Below are 21,299 nucleotides of genomic sequence, written 5' to 3'. Positions count from 1 at the left end.
GATTGGTTCATTGGTTCTCTGTGTGCCATGTTTGAGGAGCTGCGTTATCATGAGATTGTGTGTAAGAGTTTTCAGGCTGTGATGTGCCTGTGTGTTTAAGTTGTATTCATGTTCATTCATTCATTCATTAGACAGGTTTATGTGTGTCGGTTGATTATGATGAGGATTGTGTTTTCTGGTTTCGTGGTTTTCTGCTACTCTGGGTTTACCTCCTGTGTCTCTGTTCTGCTTTTCCCTCCACACCTGCCCTGCTCCCTGCATCTTCACCAGCCAATCAGCTCCTTTCCTGCTCTCCTGTTCCACCTGCAGCTCATCCCCTCCCCACCTCCCCACTTTACTTTGTACTGAAGTCCAGCAAATATCCAGATAACAAGACTTCCTCTCCTGTGTGCCGGTCATTGTTTACAGTCTGATTAGCAACTTGAGACAGTCCAGACATTTCGGCTAATCTCTATAAATAGATATACGCATATGAATGCAGATAAATAAAAAAAAAGCTGATAAAAATCTAAATTGCCATCAGACAATAGCCGGTGGGTTCCACCTTTTTTCTTCTTCACATGGACTGGCTACCTGCATGCAACTAAAGTCTGCTCAAACGTGATTGGTCAATACTACCGAGACTACAAACGGACTACAAATGGAAACCAGAATGCTTCCAGTCTCGTCCGGTTGCCTACAGATTCTGCATTCATATGCAGATATCTGTTTATAGAGATTAGATAAAAATAGAGGTGTTGAGAGAGCGAGTGTAAGGACTGAAGAAAGCAAGAGAGAGAGAGAGAGAGGGAGAGAGTTACAGACAAGAAAGAAAGAAAGAAAGGAAGAGAAAGAGCCTGTGAGCCAACACATCCATCAGACATTCTGAGCCCAGTTTCCTCTGTCTGCCCTGAAGCTGACTATACCTCCTGGGACAGTCTGTACTCATCACCTTCACACATACACACACACACACACACACACACACAGAGTTGTGTGAGTGTGAATTATGTATTGCTTTTACACAAACAGTGTCTCAGACAGCAGCAGAGAAGAAGACTACCTAAAGTCTGAACTGTGATTCTGATTTTTCAAATGAAACACTACCAGCTGTCTGCAGAATAATATTCATCCTCATGTTTCATGTTAGGTTTAGAGGTCAGCACTTATTGCTGTGATGTTTTTACATGTTAAGTTGACAATAGATCAAGAAAGGAACTGTTCATTCTAATCTATCTGTCTCCACACCACACACACACACTATAACCAGGGTCAGGGACCGGATGCTTTAGTGCAGTACTGCTGTACTGTGGAGGGTGTGTACTGTATACTCCTCTGTGACTGGGGGAGCCCTTAATGTGACAGCAACATAATGAGGCAAAAACACTGAGCTTTGACAACATGTCATTATATTCCCAATGAGCAACATGTTGTGTAAAATTGTGAAGAATGTAACACTAAATGGGCCTTAATGTAAATTCACTAACCTATATAAATTTTACAGAATGTTGAGAGCCACAAAACCTCACAATACAGTAGAGAAGAGCTCTGGTTGAACATACTGTATGTGTGAGTTTACAACAAGCTTTGAATGAATAAAAGAGGTCTGGAAGTCATCACAAACAGTGACCTCAAAGAAAACTTGATTTGTGGAGGGGCCGATGGCGTACTAGATACTGATGAATATTTAGCAAAAATCTCATTGTGTAAATATGTTGTGAAAGAACCAATAGTCATCCCTACAATATTGTCTGTCACAATATCAATATTGAGGTTTCTGCTCAAAAAAATATTGTGATATTTGATTTTGTTCATATTGCCCAGCGCTATTTAATAATACAGGTCAAATGTTTCTCAAGTTTCCAGTATTTGACCAACCGTCTACAGCCATGCTAGCATGCTAGTAGCTACAGTGCTAACATCAACATGCTAACATGCTCACAGTGAACACACTAACATGTTGATGTTTAGCAGGTATAATGTTTTCCATGTTCGCCGTGTTAGTTTTGTGCATTAGCATGCTAACATTTGCTAATTAGCATTAAAGACAAAGTACAGCTGAGTGTCTACTTGCTCATAAGCCAAAGAAACTGACAAAATGACATTTTGACCGCAATAATTGTCAATAAAAAAAACAGAAATGCAAAGCTTATGGTGGTGCTGGATGAATAGTAAGACTATCAGCGAAGTCAAACATCATCTGAGAAGCATGAATGTGTGAACACAAATGTTTTGCCAATCCATATAACTCCATATAAAAACTCTGTGCTGCTAGTGGTGCTGGAGGAAAAGTCAGAGCATCACCATAGTTAGCAGGATTCATCCTCTCGGGACCACAAATGTCTGCACACATTTTCACAGCAATCCATTCAGTAGTTTTCATATTTCATTTCACCAAACTGCTGGGCCGACAGTTATGTCGCTAGCTTTCACCTCTTTATCTTCTAGTTTTTCTTTCTGAGTAAATATAATCTTCCACATTGCAGTGACTACTATCCTCCCTCCAAAAGCCCACCAAACCTATGGTTCAGTCCATTCCCATCAATGTAACTGAACCTAGTTGACTACAGAGCAGTGTGAGCAGAGCTGAGAGATGGAAAACACAATCAGTGGGATGTTCAGAACAACAGAACGTACAGTAAGGCCTCTTGACAGACATTTCAGTGAAATGCTTTGATTTCACTGTGTGTGTCACACACAGGGTGGAGATGAACATCCTGAAACATCACCATTAACTCAATCTGGCTGTGCACATGTCCAGAATAGATGCATATAGATGCACACAAATGTGCATATAGGAAACACTAACACAGTATAGACATGTGTCTCACACACACACACACACACACACACACACACACACACACACACACACACACACACACACACACACACACACACATCCCCCTCAGGGAGTATGTCCTCACATGACAGAGTGAGGATGAAAATAGACTGAGGGTACAATGAGTACTAGTTGCTGTGCTTAACCCTTTGAAATCACAGGAACAGCACTTCAATGAATAAGTTTAGAGACTGGCCAGACATGCAGAGATGTGAAAACTGATGCACATTTGTTTCTTCACGTTCATGCTTACCGCTGACGCACGGCAGCGTTGTCAGCGACGGAGGCAGTGTGCTTTCACAAACGAGATAAGAGAAGCGGATTTGAAATCAAGTTTAGCCTGGACTGATGTGTTGAAGACAGACATGTGGATATTAGAGCTGCAATGATTAGACGATTAATCAAGTCCACAGATAATGAATTGTTAATAAGTCTAGCTTCTCCACTGTGAGAATCTGCTGCTGCTTGACCAACATCCTGAATATCTTTGGGACACTCAAGAACAGTGATTACCAACCGAGGTGCTTGAGCTATTTGAAATAACATATAGAGAGAAGAGAGAAAAACCCTTTATTAAGATCATCTGTAAATATGTCATAGAACAGTTCATTTAAGATTTTTGTTTTGTTTTGTTTGTGTTGCACAAACATGCTTTTTGCACATGCTTCTGTATACACTTTGTATATGTATAACCATAACATGCATGTTTTGTAAAATAGTGGTGTCCTGTAATCCAGTGTGGGATGGGCCAAATGTTTGGCCTGACAGTAAAATAAAAATAAAAACATAAAAACTATATAGAGAGATGAAGTTTAGTTGTTGTCTAGTTAGTGAGGTAACAGTACTGGAACAGACAGCTGGATGAACAGATACAGAGCTGAAACTACACAACTACACATGCAAACTTGACCCAACTGACCCAAACTTTAGTATTTACTCAATCAATTCAAATATGATGGGCAGGGTCCATGGCAGGCTATAAATATTCTACAAGAGTATTGTGTGTTACACATCTAGTTGTAAATAAAAGAGTTTCTAGTTTGTAGTGATGTCAGTGGACTGTTTAAACCAGTCACAGCAAGGACAGCACAGGTGTAATGAACACGTATACTGGCTGTATTCCAGGGCTCTGGCATGGCAGGCAGCCATCATTACTGTTATTCATTACACCTGTGCAGTGACTGTTAACATGTCTGCAGCGTCATACTGCACATCTCCTCAATCTTTCATACGGCTCTGGAATCACATCGCTTGTGGAAATGTGGATTGTGTATCGAAGCTCATTTCATAAAGCATGGCGGGTTTGTGATGGGTCAAATTTATATACCAAATATACAAAGATAAGCTAGCTTTTAAAAAGTGATTTCTGTAGTAGATAAGACAATGAGCTCAAAATAGTACTTTGTTTACAAAATACTACGTTTCCCAGTAAAATGAAAAATCATTACACAGCTGTTTCTCCAGCTAACCCACAGATTAACAAACTACTGAAAGTTACAATAAACATCTCAGTTTAAACTAATACTGACATCATTAGTTTAATGTGAAGGTTGCTGCTTTTCTCTGTTTTATATCTTTGTAAACTTAATATATTGGGTTTTATACTGTTCAATTAAGCAGAGATGTTAATGAATCTGTTAGTCGGTTGATAGAAAATTAATCAAACTATTTTGATAATCGATTAACTGTTTTAGTAATTTAGTTTTGGTCAGACAAAACAAGATGTTTGAATACATATCCTTCAGCTGTGTAAAATGATATCACTATCTTCTGACAATTCTTCAACTAAACGATGACCAAGAAAGTCATTTTTCCCCTTTTGTTCTCTTTTGTGTAGTGACACTCAGATGAATTTTCAAAGTAAAATGTCTTCATAAGTCTTCCAGACAGCAAATATTTTCTATTGGTGTACTCAACCATGATTTTTAGTTTTGAAAAAGTCTTAATTTACCCAGATTTCATAGCAAATATTCAATAACTAGACATCTTTGTGCAATGGCTGAATAAAGACATCTAACTGGTTAAAGTCTATCTTTGTGAAAGTGACCTGTTTGACTGTCTAGCCCAGAGCAAGATACTGTATCTCAACAACTGGCCAGATGATTTCTGACCTAATATCAACCACCTTTTACCTGGCCAAGAATTTCACTCGAACAAAAGGAATATGAAAAGTATGTACATGGATATTTTCACAATCCTCCTATAAATGATTCCTAATGGTTCTGATGACTCCCTGAATTCTCCTACAGACATCAGGAGCATCAGATTTCCATACATATTCATGCTCTACACTCCACAAGCTTTGCTCTAACACCACCTTACATTCCTGCTTAAGAGTGATTTAAATAAGAATTCGGGCAATTTAGTACTGCATTCCATAAAGTTGGAGAACCTGCAAAAGACCAATTAAAAAACAAACGGTCAAAATCTGTGCTGCAGAGGCTGAGATATCCTGACTTTTAGCCCTTATGGGTCCAAAACGCTGGATCCTACAATTCCCATAATGCAACTCAGTAACATCTTTTGTCTGATGTCTCTGACCCCAGTTTCAGACTTTACAGAACATGTCATCAAATGTATTATTTTTATAAGGAAAATTATTTTTTCATTCTTTTCTCTAACATCACCTGTTTATAATTATTACACATATCTTACTTTTTAAAAAAATTCTACTCTTTTATTATTATTAATGTGTTCATATGTTCAAGTATTTTTCAACTTAAGAAGTACTTTTAATTTAGTAAAAGTACTGGTTCCACTAGCCAATTATTGGCTATGTGAAATGAATATTTCATGTAATGGCCAGTCATTGCTTGTTTAATGTGTTGACGTTAATGGTTAAAAGTTCTGAAAAAAAGATATGCCTCTTTTAAATAATTCTGTATGTTTTGTGGACGTTCCTGTTTTCAATAATATAACTCCAGACAAGAAAGTAGGCAATATTTACAGAAAAGCAAGAGAGATATTTCAGTAGTCTTTGCTGGATAGAACTGTCTGCAGCAGAAGCGCTGGTGGTAAATATTTCATTGGCCTCAGTCACCTCTCATCTGCTCCATTCAGCTGAACTGTATGTAAACCATGAGAGAGAACAGACCCCCCACCCCACCCCCCTACCCCCCCCACAACCATTACAACCAAGTGCTGCCTCTGTGCTCTGATGTAGCTGTTTTCCTGTTAGGAGAGAGATGGAAGATGGAAGAGAATGGCTTTGTATGAAGGAAGGATAAAAGGATAACAAAGAGCTAAACTGTTCACAAGAACGCATGTTCACAACGGCTTGAACAAGTCATATAAACAGCTCCAGTTACAATATATTCTCTTAATTAAAGGCGTGCGTGTTAATTAGATATTACATTTCTATGTACTATATTAACTGGGCTTCACTGAGAAGAAGACCTCATTTATTCATGTTTTAGACCTGTGAGGTCGCGTATTGTCATGTAGGTGAAGCGCAGAGCATTTTGACAGATTTTCACAGTCATACACAGCGGTGAACTAAAACAAGATAAACGACATATAGTCCCCACGCGCGTTCTTGCTTTATTCCGTGGTGGGTGTTTGCTGCTCGGCGGCTGAGGGCGGGAATGAGGGGGTGGGAGGCTGGGTCCTTTGTCCCTCTGCAGCCCCCTCCTCCCCCAGCATGACAGGAGCGCCAGCCGCGGTTGTGGCAGCATTTGTCTCCCGTGCAAAACATGTGTCCCCTCGTTTAGTCTACCTTGCTACATGTTATGGAATTCACTGTGAGCATGATGTGCAGTTAGCTAATAATACTGAATGAGTGAAATAAAAAGACCGTCAACTTCCTTGTAGAATTAACGGACGCGTGTGCTCTGTCATAGTGACTCCACTCACGGGGTTGGTCATTTACTGACATAAAGCACCATAACGTTAGGCGACTAGTGTGTACCAAGCAGCTACCACGATGTCCATTCTTCCTAATGACATGAACCGGTATTAGTATTTGGGTTTTTGTGCATACAATTCTTTTTTGAAAAGTTGTGTCTTTAGCAAAACTAGCTGTCCAAAAACACAAAGCCACTTTGCTAGAGCTTCTAACGTTAGTTCCCCGACATAATATCGAGGCTCAGGGAAACACATTTTTGAGCGAAACACATTGAGGCACAACATCTAACTGTTAGCTAAGACACCAAAACAGCATCTCTGCTAACCTGCGAAGACACCACGGTGTGAAAACCACAGCAGGTAGAAACACAGAGACACCGTTAAACCAACTCCAGTCTGACTACAACACAAACAAGTGAGTGAAGCCAGTGCGAGCAAACAGATTAGTAGAGACAAATCCAACGCTGACAAGCGGCTCATGTAGTCTGCTTTATTCAAGCGTAGTAAAACCCAGTGGCTGCTTATTATCCTTGTAACGCGGGCACCCACTTACCCGTTTTTCCTGCTCGTCCGCGGTCAGTTTCCTCAGAAATAAGAGTGAGTCCACATTGTGTTTTATCTCCGCAGCTCTCAGACAACAAGAACCGCTGATTTTAAAAGACTGTAGGCATCAGTCGGTGTGTGGTAGACGGGTCTCTAGTATGTGTGTGTGTGTGCATGTGTGTGTGTGTTAGAATGAAACGCCTTTTCTCCTCCAGGAGCTGCATTGTTGACATTGGCTTCCTGACGTCATGCTGGCCCTCATTCACAACAACGGCCGCCCCCCCCCCCCTGCTCTTAGGTAGTGGAGCCCCCGCCTTGTGATGCAGCGGAGATGTTTGGTGAATAACGCCCCCACTACTACCGTGCAGCAGGGTTGACTTCACTGTTACACCCGGAGACTTTGTCTTTTTTATGAATTATTTTCAGTATTGATTCATCTAATTATTTTCTTGATTTATCAAATATGCGTTTTGTATATAAAAATGGCTAATAGAGAAATAATACCCATAGCACAACACATGTTTTGTGTTTTGTGTTTGTTTGTCCAAACTCAAAATACATCAGTTTACTACCATATCTAACAAACAAAGGAATCAAATTCTCATATGAGAGAAACTGAATGTTTGGCACCTTTGCTTGAAGAATTACATTATCAAGTGTATATCTATCTATCTATCTATCTATCTATCTATCTATCTATCTATCTATCTATCTGTCCATCCGTCCAGGCGTTTGTCTATGTAGGGCCAGCCCTATAAATGCATTTGTCCCTTACTGAGTGATGAAGTTACACCATTGGTCAGACAGCCAAGTATCCCAGAATGCATTTTGCACTAACCGGCAGCGACCATCAATGGCGGACATTTTGAGCCAGGCTAATAACTGTAATTTTCACTCTAGGGCTGTTAATATGGCACTTTGTAAAGTTTTAATGTTTTTTCAGGCTAGAAAGTAACCATTTAGATTTAGATATGGAAATTTGCCCCAACGTTTTTGATGATGTGAAGAGTTTTTGGCACACTTCCCGGGGGCTTGGTTGCCACATGTCGCCACTTCCTGTATCTGACGTTTCAAATTAAAAGCCCGCTAGTGTTTCATACACGGTCCAGCCATATACCAGGTTTTGACCTAGTCTTGTTTGATGTGCGTAGGCATTTTTCATAGCAGCCATTTCGACTTGCAATAGCAGGAAGAGCACAGGTGTTACTAATAACTGTAATGATGGTTCAGTTGTATTCAAGTGTCCCAGTAATTTATTTATTTACACTTGTGCCTTTCCTCCTGTGACATGTCAAAATGTCTTGTTACATTGTCTGCCACAAATAAATCAGTGGTCACAAGGAGATTTTTTAAAGCTGATGTTGGAACAGTATCTTTTTTTATTTTCAAAAAATAAAGACATTCCAAGAGTTTTAGTACCTACAGTACATATGTATATGTATATATATATATATATATATATATGTGTGTGTGTGTGTGTGTGTGTGTGTGTGTACAGGTCATAAACATGCATGCACAATGGATGGACAATGGAGGATGGATGCTCTCTCAGATCACTTAGTATGAGTCTCTGTAAATCCTGAATATTTTGTCTGTGAATGAGACTTTTGTTGGCTTTCACTGTCAGTTTACTGAGCTTTAGTATTTTTGAATTTAGAATTATATCATTTTTAAACTCCTACAGCTATTACTGTAATATTCATCCAATGCTTTGTAAGAGCAACATACAATAATGTAATGCACTGATGTACTTTTCTATTTATTTTTATGTGTGTGTGTGTCTTAAGGTTCAGTTTGTCAATACTGAAGTTCATGTATAGCAACATGTTGTATCATCCAATGGTTCAATAAATAAAAAAAAGAATAGACCTTTTTCACAACAGACATTTTGACTTGTCAAACAAAGGTGGAACTCATAACATTGAATTGATGCATCTTTAATGTTGTTCGTTCCACCTGTGGGTTTCCTAAAATGTCCAAGAATCTGATTCATCCGGGAACAATAAAGAAACTGTCAGTACTGTATTTGAATTTTCAAGCAAAAATGCCAAACATTCACTGGTTCTCTCTCTTCCATTGTGATGATTTGCTGCTTTTCTCTGCTTTACATCTTTGTGAACTGAATATCTTTGTTTTCTCATTACATTAAAGTAACAGTCTCAAAGATCTCTGCTTTGCTCTCTTTGGCGGCACCTATGGCGATAAGCGTTAATTACAGGTGTGTTTTTGGACCTCACTTCCCAGAGATCCAAACAGTACCACCTGTGTGACATCAGTCAGTTGGCAGAGACTGGAAAAATAGTACGCCCCTTCACACACAAGTGAATTGAAGAAAAGTGTTAACTTCCTTAACTAAAACTATGACTAAATAAGTTTGTCAACTACCTTTTATTTCAATGACTAAGACAAGACGATGACGAGACGGCACCAACATCTTTAAACACTGTCTGACTTTATCAACATGCAATATAGTTGACAAAAAAAGACTGCAATGTAGTTTAAAAAATAAATACTTTACCGACTTTTTCTGTCTTTATTTTCATTGACAAAAAAAGAGAAGACAAAATATTATAGGCTGTTTTTTTTTTATAAAGTACAATCCAAATATCCTGTTCATTGGATGGCATGTGCAGCAGTTTCATGTCTTGTGCTGTGTGTGCCATATCAGAACTACACCAGCACAATGAGCACAGTGAGGAGTACATCGATTATTACAGAAAGCAAGTTAACGTTAATAATGACAACAACAGGGCTTGGGAGAAAGAAACAAGCTGACGTTTGGGCTCTTTTGATTACAGTGAGGCTGAGAAAAAAACCCAAATCCATTGCTTTATCAGAAGGGAAGCAAAGAGGCCACAAAATAGCTGGTGAGAATACCACAAAACTGAAGAGACTCACCACAGAGAAACTGAGGTAGGTTCACATCTTGATGTTAAGGTTAGGTTGGTTTTAAGTTATATTAAGCCAACTATAAGGCAGTGGTGTTACATTATGTAGGCTGTGTTTTACAGCCAAACCAAGCTCATTGAGCTAGGCTAACAAATTGTTGTGAAGAAACTGAAAATGAGCAACAAAGGTAAAGTAGGAATGACTATGGTCTCTCCAGCTGATCCGGAATGCAGCTGCACGTGTAAAATCCAGAATAATATTTACAATCCTTCTCCTCACCTACAAAGCCTTTAACGGTCAGGGCCATTACATCTTAAAGAGCTCATAGTACCCTATTACCCCACTAGAACACTGCACTCCCAGAATGCAGCTTACTGGTGGTTCCTACAGTCGCCAAAAGTAGAATGGGAGGAAGAGCCTTCAGCTATCAGGCTCCTCTCCTGTGGAACCATCTTTCAGATTCAGTCCGGGGTGCAGACACCCTCTCTATGTTTAAGAGTAGGCTTAAAACTTTCCTTTTTGATAAAGCTTATAGTTAGGGCCGACCAGGCTCGCCTTGGATCAGCCCTTAGTTATGCTGCTATAGGCCTAGACTGCCGGGGGACTTCTCATGATGCACTGAGCTCCTCTCTCCTCTTCTCCATCTGTATGTATTCATTTACTATTAATGCATGTTACTAACTTGACTTCTTCCGCGGAGTTCTTTGTGCTTTCTCATCTGCAGGAAACCCATTAAACCATACTGGCGTGTTGATGTCATTCTTCTGTCCTTCTTCTGCCCTGCTCCAGCTGTTGTTGCTGTTGTTGCTGTTTGTTGATGCTAGTCATGTATCTATTGTTGTTGTTGTTGTTGCTGTTGTTGTTCTGCTTCTCTGTGTCCCCCACCCCCCCTCTTAACCCAACTGGTCAAAGCAGATGGCCGGCTACCTAGAGCCGGGTTCTACTTGAGGTTTCTACTTATTAAACGGGAGTTTTTCCCTACCACTGTCACCAAGTGCTTGTTCATGGGGGTATTGTTGGGTCTCTGTAAATTAAAGAGTACGGTCTAGACCTGCTCCATGTGAAAAGTGCCTTGAGATGACTTCTGTTGTGATTTGGCGCTATATAAATAAAATTGAATTGAATTGAACTGAATAGTTTAGACATAATGTTAGATGGGCTAGTATCACTTAACAATGGGACATTGCTAACGTTAGTTGCAATGGCTAACCATTTGCTTAAAGCCGTGTTATACAGATTGTTTTCAGTAGATGTTTTTGTAGGTAGCTAGTTTGTGTATCATTCTCAAAGCCCTAAAAACAGCTTTTACAGCATGTAGTCTGCAAAATACAGCAATTAATAAGCTAGTTAACTTTTAAAAAAGACAAAAATGTCAACAGTTTTCATTGACTAAAACTATACTAAAATAGTTACTTTTATTTGACTAAGATAAGACTACAATGCTCGGACTTCTAGTTAACTAAAACTTGACTAAAAACAAACAAACAAAAAAAAGGAAAACTAACAAGGACATTTGACACAGGACTAAGACTACATTCAAAATAGCTGACAAAATTAACACCAGTTGAAAACATGGATTCATTGTGTTAGTGCGTCTGTTGTGTTAGGTCCACCTACCCTCTCTGGCAGACCACCCACTGCCAGTGATGGAAAAGGCGTCACTAACTGTGCACCGCTTTGGATTTTGCCCGCGAATGTTGCCACCGACACCCAGTTCATAATACCACAAATGTAAGGGCTTTCATCAGGATGGCATTTTATTATGAGCATGTAAGCATGCTGATATTAGCATTTAGCTCAAAGCACTGCTGTGTCTAGTGTGTCTTATCACACACTTTTGCACAAGTGAAACTAATGCAAAACATGCAATTCATGTTCTTGATAATATTAGTTTAATAAAGCACAACTTGGCTTCTTTTGTTACTAGTTTTCCTGAATACCTTGATGTAAAAGTCATTTTGGCTTCCAAAGTGGGGCAGGACAGAAAAGGTATGGGAGCAACTTGTCTAAAGTAAGGTCAGAAATAATGACAAGTGCTGATCATACATTCCCAGAGATGTCTTCAGATTGCTTATTTTGTCTGGCCAACAATCAAAAAAATCACAATGTTCTATTTACATTGATATGAAGTCTGAATAAATCTCAGCTTCACAGTATTTAAATTCTTGCTATCAAATATTCTTTAATGTTGTTTTATTTCATATCATAACTGATTAATAATGTCAGGGATTAGTTGGAGTTATCATATGTTGATATTTGATTGCGCTAAGAACAAAAGGAGCAGTCTCTATAGCTACTGTATACAGGTGTAGAAATCAGAGAGTAAAACAAAGAAATATAAATGGGATCATGTAAGGAATAATTCCTGCTTGGATGAAAATTAAATCACATGTATTTGAAGCCATATTTGCAGTGAGCTGAAGCCATTCTGAACAGGACAGTAGGTACGATAGCGTTTCTATTATCGAGTGTAATCCTGAGGGAGCTGGCAGAGCTGTTACATTTTATCAGTTTGCCACAGACAGGCACCTCTTGGGCCTCATTCTGAGCGGCTGGATTCAAATCAGCCCACATTCTCAATGTCAAGATGTTATAAATAGCCAGAACTGATTTGTACAGCTCCTCTGGCAGCTACGATCAGCTCAGCGGGACGTGATGTTCTCAGGGATGGATCTAGGGGTTGCCTGATAGGCTTGGAATGGTAAAGATGAGACAAGCTAGCTGGTAGCAGACTCCTGAAGGGACAAGTACAACTCAGAGGGATGATCACACTCACTGTGTTTGTTGATACAGTGAAATTATTTGCATTGTCAATGTCATTGATGTTGAACAATCACCTCTTATATACAATATGTAAGTCGCTCTAAACAACAGCCGAATGAAACACAATTTAAAATCAAATTAGTTCATTGATGAGACTGGTTATATTTTATTTTATTGGAATATTAGAAAAGACAAAAACCAACAATGTGTTGGTTTGTCTTGCAATAGTTTCTGACTTCCCTACTGTCTCTGGCACTCAGCCTCAGTCCCACTAGTTCTTCCTGAAGATGTAATTCTCTTAAAACAGCTCACACATTTTCATTTTTAAAAAAGACTCAGTAATTTCCTAAAACACCTGGTCATTGTAGTTTGTAACGAACAAGAGGAAACAGTAAATTTGTCGGGGACTATTTTCTGCAGTGGATTAATCCACATTTGGTGCTCTAGTAAGTATTTCTGGCAGGAGGACAGTGTGTGTGGGATTGAGTCAAAATAAACTACAGTGTGTGTGTGTGTGTTCATGGTAATGAAGGAACATGTCACCCAGTGCAACAGTGTTTAGTTTTTGGACAACAATGGAGCTATATGGCACAGAGGAATAAGATATATCAGGGTTTGATACACATGCAATACTGGTTAGTAGATCAGTTCACTGGCTGCCTCGTCACTCAGAAGACCCTGTGGTCCCTCATCTCAGTCAAGGCTCTTCTGTGTTCCTGCCCGTCAGTGGTGGAATGAACTCTCCACTGAAATCAGAATGGCAGGTCACTGCCCATCTTCCACCTTTTCAGACTGTACCTCGACTACCCATGAGAGCACTCAATGTTTAGTTTCTTTTCTCTTCAATTCATCATCTACATGCTGTAACCAGCTCAGATTATGGAAAACAAGTAAATATCTGACCATAATTATGCTCACTACAGATTAACATAACAGTACTACCAAGTGACTTTGATACCATACAATCACTGAGTGAGTACATTGAGGAAATCAGTAATTTGCCAAAATTTCCTCAAAGATAAAACTGAAGCAGTTTTCATTTTAGATCATTGTCTTTTTTATCCTATTCTTTTAAAATGCCTTGTTTCTTTTAAATCTTGTCTTAATGCCTCTGTTCACTTTAAAACATGTTTAAACTGATGTGTTGAAAGGTGCTTTACAAAAAAATGAAATCACATTCAGTCATTCCTTTTTGAAGTCAAAAATAATGTCAGTGTTTTTTAAATGTAATTTTAATATTTTTTTTATTATTAAAAGGAAGAAAAAAATGTCTGGGCAAATACCAGAAATGCTCCTCAGCAGCTGGAGGGGCGTGTTAGTGTCTGTGTTTGATTGACAGCAGCTGGCAGGCTGAGCTCAACAATAACAAGAGACAAAGTACACAGACTTTGCACTGTAGCTACAATGGACATTGTGTTGTTAGCAGTGCTATTAAGGTGAAGGACCATACCAGCATCTAACTGTACCAAAGCCACATTTTCAGGTATGTTTACATGCTGTTTAATGTGCTGCAGCTGAGCAGCTAATTAGCTGTTTAAGCTGTATACTGATGTTAGTGGTGCACTTCTTAGTGGTGTCCGGTGAATGTTTGGTGGCTCATTCAACAAGCTAAAGTGCAGGAAAAGACCTGTTCTAGTTTGTAAGTTAGATAAGAAGAAGACTTTAGTGGGAAAGCTAATGTGGGTTGTTGTTCAGAGTCTGTGGCTCTTGTGTAGCAGGATGCTGTCAGGCTCAGTGTGACCGTCTGCTCTGCCTATGATAAAATGACATGTTACAGCTGTACCAGACAAAAAACAATTTAATTTCAGTTGGACTCAAATTACAGCAAAGAAAAAAAATCATAAAACAGGAGCAGGACTACAGACAAACACCATGAAAATGGAACTGAGTATATCTGGCGCAGAGTTGCGTCTATTCTGGGAAATAAACAGTGAGTGAGAAAGCAACAGTGGTTGTTCCTATAGAAACAGCTCTTAGCTTTGAGATCCGTCTTAAATAAGTCACTTTATTTTTGTGTGTATCTAAAACTCATTAGAATAATATTGCAGTACTGAAGGCTTGCCTTAATAAAGAATTCTAACTTGCAAATGGTGATTCCTTTGTGTTTTCTCTTCCTCCTTTAAAAGGTATGAAGATGACTACTGCTGAGTGGCAGGAGCTGCTGATGTCTGTGTCGTTCTGTCATGATGGAGGGTGGTGGGTTCGAAGTCAGTCTGACCTATCATCCAACATCTTTCTGCATGCGCATTTGTGTGTGTTTATGTGTGTGTGTGTGTGTGTGTAAAACCACATTACCACAGAGCATGTCAAACTGTTGTTGAGGGGAGTACTGGGATCTATAAAAACCACTGCATTGCTATGGAAACTGCAACCTCACATTTAAGAGAATCCTGTCCTTCACTTACACCACACACACCTCCAGTGGAAATGAATGTTAACAGCAATAACCTGCTGTAGCTGCTGATGACTCACTGCTTCACCTCATCTGTTTTCCAAATTCACCAACAAATCAAAGCAATACTCTCAACTCATTGTCATTTTATTTTCTTAAATGGCCTGTTTAAAGATATAAACTAAACTAAGCATGAAATTAGAAAATATAATAACTTTTTTTGTTTTAATTTATACGAGTATGTAATTAGAATACATATCCAATTACATCATGTGTTGAACCAAACTGTCCTCCAATAGCTGCTACCTATTGGTGCTCTCATCCTTCTGACCTAGATGATATCCAGATGATATACAGAGCTTGTGAGTACACTATTGAAATCTCTGCAGAGGTCTGGATAATTGTGGTACCCTACAGGTAGCCTTAAAAGCAGCCACATGTGTGTGATTGTGGTCTTCGCTTGAAGTCTGAGGTTTTGATGAACTCTATTTTAATTGGTTTTTCCATCAAATTGGAACCAAACTGTCCTCGAGAGGTTCTGGAATTTGTCTGGCATTGCAGATGTTGTGAAGTACCGCACAGGCTGTAATGACTTTGCAGACCTTATAGAAATAAATCAGCAGAATTTAATTCAAAGCAACTGAAAATGTGAATAATTTTCAATACATGACAGTGTTGGCTATTTGAGGGAAATATTTAAATTACTAGGATACTGCAACACATTTATTGCTCTTCAAATTTTATTTCCATGCATAATAATTCTATGCTACTATTTAGGCTATCTGTTGTAAATTAGCTGGTTCATGGCTTGCATGTATAGCCACTGTCCCCTAACAAGTGGCAACTTCACATAATGTCCCTCAAAAAGCTGTCTCAGGCCACTCTCAGACAGCCTCCCGACATCATGTGTTGAGCCAGGCCATTTTGCAACAATGTCCAAAAATCTTGTAGTTGGTTGAAAAGTGCAGCTGATGCTGTGGTACGTCTGTCTGTTGACAAAAATGTCTTCATTTTCTGATGTGCGTCCCATCAATTACACCAATAGCACCGGGGGAGCTTGCTATGTCCATGAATGTTCTTTTGTGAGCCTGCAAGGTGTGAACATCCAGTGGAAATGAAATGAACTGTGTCACAATATGAGGCTGCAAAAGCACTGTAATTGTTTGTTTGGTTGCGACAGACCCAAGTCATCACTGCTGCACTGTTGCATTTTTCCAGATGCCAAATATCTTAGTCACTGCTTTCACAATGTAAGTCTATGGGAAAAATCTTTTTGGGCCGGTGTGCATCATGTGACATTATAATTACACAGTTTGGCCACTATGTCAAATTTACTTTAAAGCCCGGCGCTCTTCCTGTATCCAGTTCTCTTCATACATCCATATGGCCAAATCACTAAACTTGAGGCCTAAAAACAGCAGTTCACAAAGAAATGGGTGACATCACAGTGACTACATCCATATTTTTTTTACAGTCTATGCTCTACTTGCAGTGCAAGGGGAGGGGCCATTCACAGGGGCTTCAGTTTGTGAGAGAGAGTGGGACAAGTAGGGTCTGCCAATAAATGCTCTGCCTGCAGCTATAAAATGAAATAAGATTTTACTCATTTTAAATACTGTTATGGTCAAAATTGATAATGTGGCAGGCCATGACACATAAATCTATATATGGGAAACACTGTATCTACACAATATATGGCATGCACTTAATAGAGGTATAGGTAAAGTAGCAAAGCATTCATCTGGACCTGTGATTAGCAAACTACTGCTGGGACTAGTTCATTGTTGAGGATTCACTCGGGTACAAGAGATGGTATGGTTTTTACACAGGATGTTTCACCCCTCTGCAAATGGTATGTCCCATTTCTCATTTGGTATGGTCTATTTTTCATAGTAGAATAGCAAACGACACATCACGTAGTCTATTCCACCTCTTGAATTGTGCACTGGATGCTAGTGCTCCAGTTGTCCTGTTGTAGCGTGTCCCTTTTTCTTTTGGTGTGCATGCATATAAAAGTAAGTATTTCCATAATGTTTATACAGTTTTCTGTATAGTTATTCACTTCATGAGAGCTATTTCAAGTAAAACCTGGTAGTCGCATCCACTCATTGTTATTCTTGCTAACTAGCCCATGCCCAAGCCTTTCCAATTAATAAGAATTTAGGAGGCTCTGAGCCCAGGAGCACGCTCCCCCGGAAGAACATTTTGTACATTTTAAAGTGAAATGCATCAATCTGAAGAACTTTGTGCTCTTGCAAACAATTTTGTGCTCTAGTAAACAATGTAATCCTAAACTCATTGGTTCATATGAAAGGTGACGACATGGCAAATATAACCAACTATTTTCTGACATTGTTTTGTGTTCACTAATTATTCCTGCCGAAATGAAAAATCAGAGTCGCAATGATTGATCAATTAGTTGACTGACAGAAAATCAATTGGAAACTTTTTTTTTGATAACCAAGTGATTTAAGGAAAAATGACTAAATTTGCTGGTTGTGTCTTCTCAAATGATGATTTAAGCTTTTTTGTGTGTGTGTCATACATGATAGTAAACTGAATGTATTTGGATTTGGACAAAATGTGACATTTGAAGACATCACATTGATTATAACCAACAATAACTATTTTTCGACATGGTGTTGTGTTACTTGTTTCTGCTTTTTTCACAGGAGGACGAAACATCAGTTAATGCAGGTTCAATGTTTTATGCAGCTGTGCTTAGAGATATCAGTTGAGCTAAAATTAAAAAAGGACTGTTTAATTGCATTTACTGAGACTTCCAGGGTGTCAGTGAACATGCTGTCAGCTCAGAGGTGACGAAGCCTGTCAGTCACTCCTGATACATGAGCTGTAGCCAAAGAACCAACCACACTGGGCGGCAGCAGAGGAGGCTGCACCGCCGTCTGGTTCAAAATGACTCCAGCTGACTTCACTGCACTCAGCGCTGGAGCACGGAAACAGAAATGAGCTGTTTGTTTCCAATACAGCTACTTTTGCTCTCAGATAACATTAAGACAAGACTTCAATGTTTATAGTTGCTCATGCTATTGTCCTGCGTAACAAACTGATGCTTGAAAGCAGACAATAGTGATCCACTTTGTGTTTTTTGTCCCCAGATTGAACGAAATACACTTTTAATGCCAGCACTGAGATAGACTTGTTGCTCTATCTTTCAGTAATTCCTCTCTTTATCACTGAAATATGACATACTGAAGTTGCAGCTTTGTGTTAACATGGAGCTGTGATGGTTAGCTTAACATGCCTATAGGTAGTAGGCTAAAGCTACCAGTATTTAACCTGCATGCAGCCACAGCGGGGCTCCAGTGTTGGCAGCTGAGTGAAAACACACTTAAATCATTTCACATAAACAAGTCATGTTCAGACAAACCCAACAACAAACCCACCATGAGCTTCAACATAGCTGAAGCAATGGCACAAAACACAACATTAGAGATCTTTGATGTTATTATGAGAAGTGTAAAAATATTTTTAGTTCAATATTAATGTGTGGTGGACCACCACAGTCTAGGTAAATAATGGGAAACACTGAGTAGGATTTTAAATGCAGGATTTTACATTTTAAAGGGGACCTAATATGCTTTTCCTTATTTTCAATATATATATATATATATATATATATATATATAATGTTACAATGTCAGCTGTTCATGTTAAAAGTGTCAAATAATGAGGAAGAAGTAGAAGTTATCCCTGTGAGCAAAAAGACATCAGCTTTTTGCTCACAGCCACAATTTGCTGGTGGTTCTCGAAGAAGGTGTCCAAAACTCGTGTTGCTGTTAAATGTAGCTTGGTACACGTACAAAACGATCGTCAGACACAACTATGTAACTAATAAACAACAGCTAATGATTAATGTTGCCTTGCTAGTTAATAATCAACTTAAATTACAGATGCTTGGAGAAGGTGCACTGTACTTCATGCTTCGGGGGGAAAGCCTGGTCTGTTGTGCTGTCTCTCTGTATATACACTTCTATATACACTTCTTGTGCACACAAATGAACCAAAACGTGGGAATGAATTGTACTATCTTTTGCGCAATATCTTGTGTAATATCATCTCGAGCGGTCGATGTAATAAAACGTGGCCTCGATACATATATATATATATATATATATATATATATATATATATATATATATATATATATATATTTGCCCATGTCTCCTTAGGGGCTCCGTAATTTTAGGATTTTTTTTATTGAACTTTATTGAACTATAAAATGTATCCTGCTCATGGAATGATTCATTCTCTGGGGAGCATGAATGTACTCATGGCAGGGCGATCTTCCAATTATATTTCTTTTGCACAAATGAATATTTTGGCACTAGAGAAAAGGTCCCCATAAAAGATGAAACACAGCAGATTCGCGGAAATCCTCCAATAATTACCTTTTTATTGGCCAAATTGTTTGTGAAGGAGACATTTGGCTTGATGGTGGTCCTAGAAAGGTCATAAGAGGAGGTCATAAAAATGGTTAGAATTTTTCCTTTGGGGACCATCTATACCTAATATTAAGTGGTCATTAGATATGTTGGACTTTCTATTGGATTGTTCATTTTTAGGCCTTGGCACTTTATGAACAAAAATAAATTAATTTCATAATATATAGTATATAGAAGCAAAGCAGATTTTCGTCAAGAGGGCTCTTTGACTGTAAATGTAGGTGGACAAGCCTTTTAACTGGATACAGGTGTTAGGAGTGACAGTGAGCTCAGCAGACAGGCCCTGGATGGTTGTATGAGTGGGAGGTTTAGCCGTCATCCTGCAGACAAAGCTCTTTCTCTCTGACATGCCGTGAGCTGCCCTGTCAACACTGATGTGTTCCCCTTCTTCACAGAACCAACCTGCAATTGCAACATCAATAACAGCAAGACTTGCTCTGTTCACCACACACTGTGTACGTACCGGGAGAGGTTCTGTCAGCCGTGCACACAATGTTGAGGCTTTAGGATATGAAACTATGGTACCTGCAGGTTTCAGTGAGTCTAATTTAAGACCCAATAAAAATAAAACAAACAAAACCACATAGTTGTATCACTACAGATAGGCAGAATAAGGTGATTAAGAAACTGTTAAAGGGAAATGAAGCTTGTTTACTACTAGACACTGATCTGGATTAATTTAAGACAAGACACGCTATGCAAAACTTGATTGCAGGGTGAAATAATGAAAAGCTCTATAAAGTTGACCTGTGACTTTGGAGTTCCACTTCAGAAACAAAGTTCAAACTGACATTACAGTATAACTTACTCCAGAGGAAAAATGACAAAACTTTATATGAAAGGATAACTCTGTAAACTGTCTCTAGCAATCAACCAAACGCGATGTCAATATTTAAAAACAGCTCAAAAATATAGTTTCATTTTTAGAAAAAAAAAAGATTCAGTAATTTCTTGAAACAGCTGGCCACTGTACTGTGGGCTTTATCAAACAGGAAGAAAATAGTGCATTTGTTGGGGACTATTTTCAGCGGCGGATGAATCCACATTTGGTGTTCTAGTGAGGATTTCTGGCAGCACCACAGTATGTGTGGGATTGAAAATAAAAATAAAATGAAGCACAGTGTGTGTTGATTGTGATGAAGGAATATTGTTGGTAATTGTGTCTGCACATATTTGTAGATATGAAGAAAAATATAGAATATTACCAGACTTCATTTTAGCTCATATCTACAGTATAAAGTACAGATACCTGCATAATATAATGTGCACATATTGCATTATAAGAGTTGCTTGAAGCCCTCATTATGATGTTTTTAAAGAGCAGTCATGTTTTTACAATAAACTAGAGCAGTGCCCGTTCAAAACGTGCCTGTTCAGAATGGGAATGGGCCAATTGCTTATTATTCATTTCTCAAGAGGGAATTAATAAATTAAACGGTTTAAATCAGAAACTTCACTAATGAGACTAAACTGAGGTTGAACTGTAGAAGCAGTTTATGGCCTTCCATTGGTTGATTCTGCTGCCAATCGAACATGTCTACGCTCCTATTGGCTAGTTTTAGTGCCTCCGCCTCTGTTTTTT

The 21,299-nt window shown here is 38.9% G+C and overlaps 1 protein-coding gene and 1 long non-coding RNA gene across 2 annotated transcripts in view; one reads left to right on the top strand and one right to left on the bottom strand.

The window, feature by feature from the left end:
• bach2a (BTB and CNC homology 1, basic leucine zipper transcription factor 2a) overlaps positions 1 to 7,538 on the bottom strand; it is a 64,707-nt gene extending 57,169 nt beyond the window's left edge. Inside the window, exon 1 of the mRNA XM_044375316.1 lies at positions 7,218 to 7,538. The gene's annotated coding sequence lies outside the window, so the exon portion shown is untranslated. The remainder of the gene's footprint in view (positions 1 to 7,217) is intronic.
• LOC122998422 lies at positions 7,453 to 10,334 on the top strand. The gene is made up of 3 exons (XR_006407424.1): positions 7,453 to 7,545; positions 9,452 to 9,508; positions 10,006 to 10,334. It is a non-coding gene; the product is annotated as an uncharacterized LOC122998422 (long non-coding RNA).
• The last annotated feature ends 10,965 nt before the right edge of the window (positions 10,335 to 21,299 follow it).

The sequence above is a fragment of the Thunnus albacares genome, chromosome 15 (assembly GCF_914725855.1).
Source record: "Thunnus albacares chromosome 15, fThuAlb1.1, whole genome shotgun sequence".
Classification (NCBI taxonomy): Eukaryota; Metazoa; Chordata; class Actinopteri; order Scombriformes; family Scombridae; genus Thunnus; species Thunnus albacares.
Note: the sequence above shows the minus strand (reverse complement) of the source record. Positions and strands in the feature narration are given on the sequence as shown.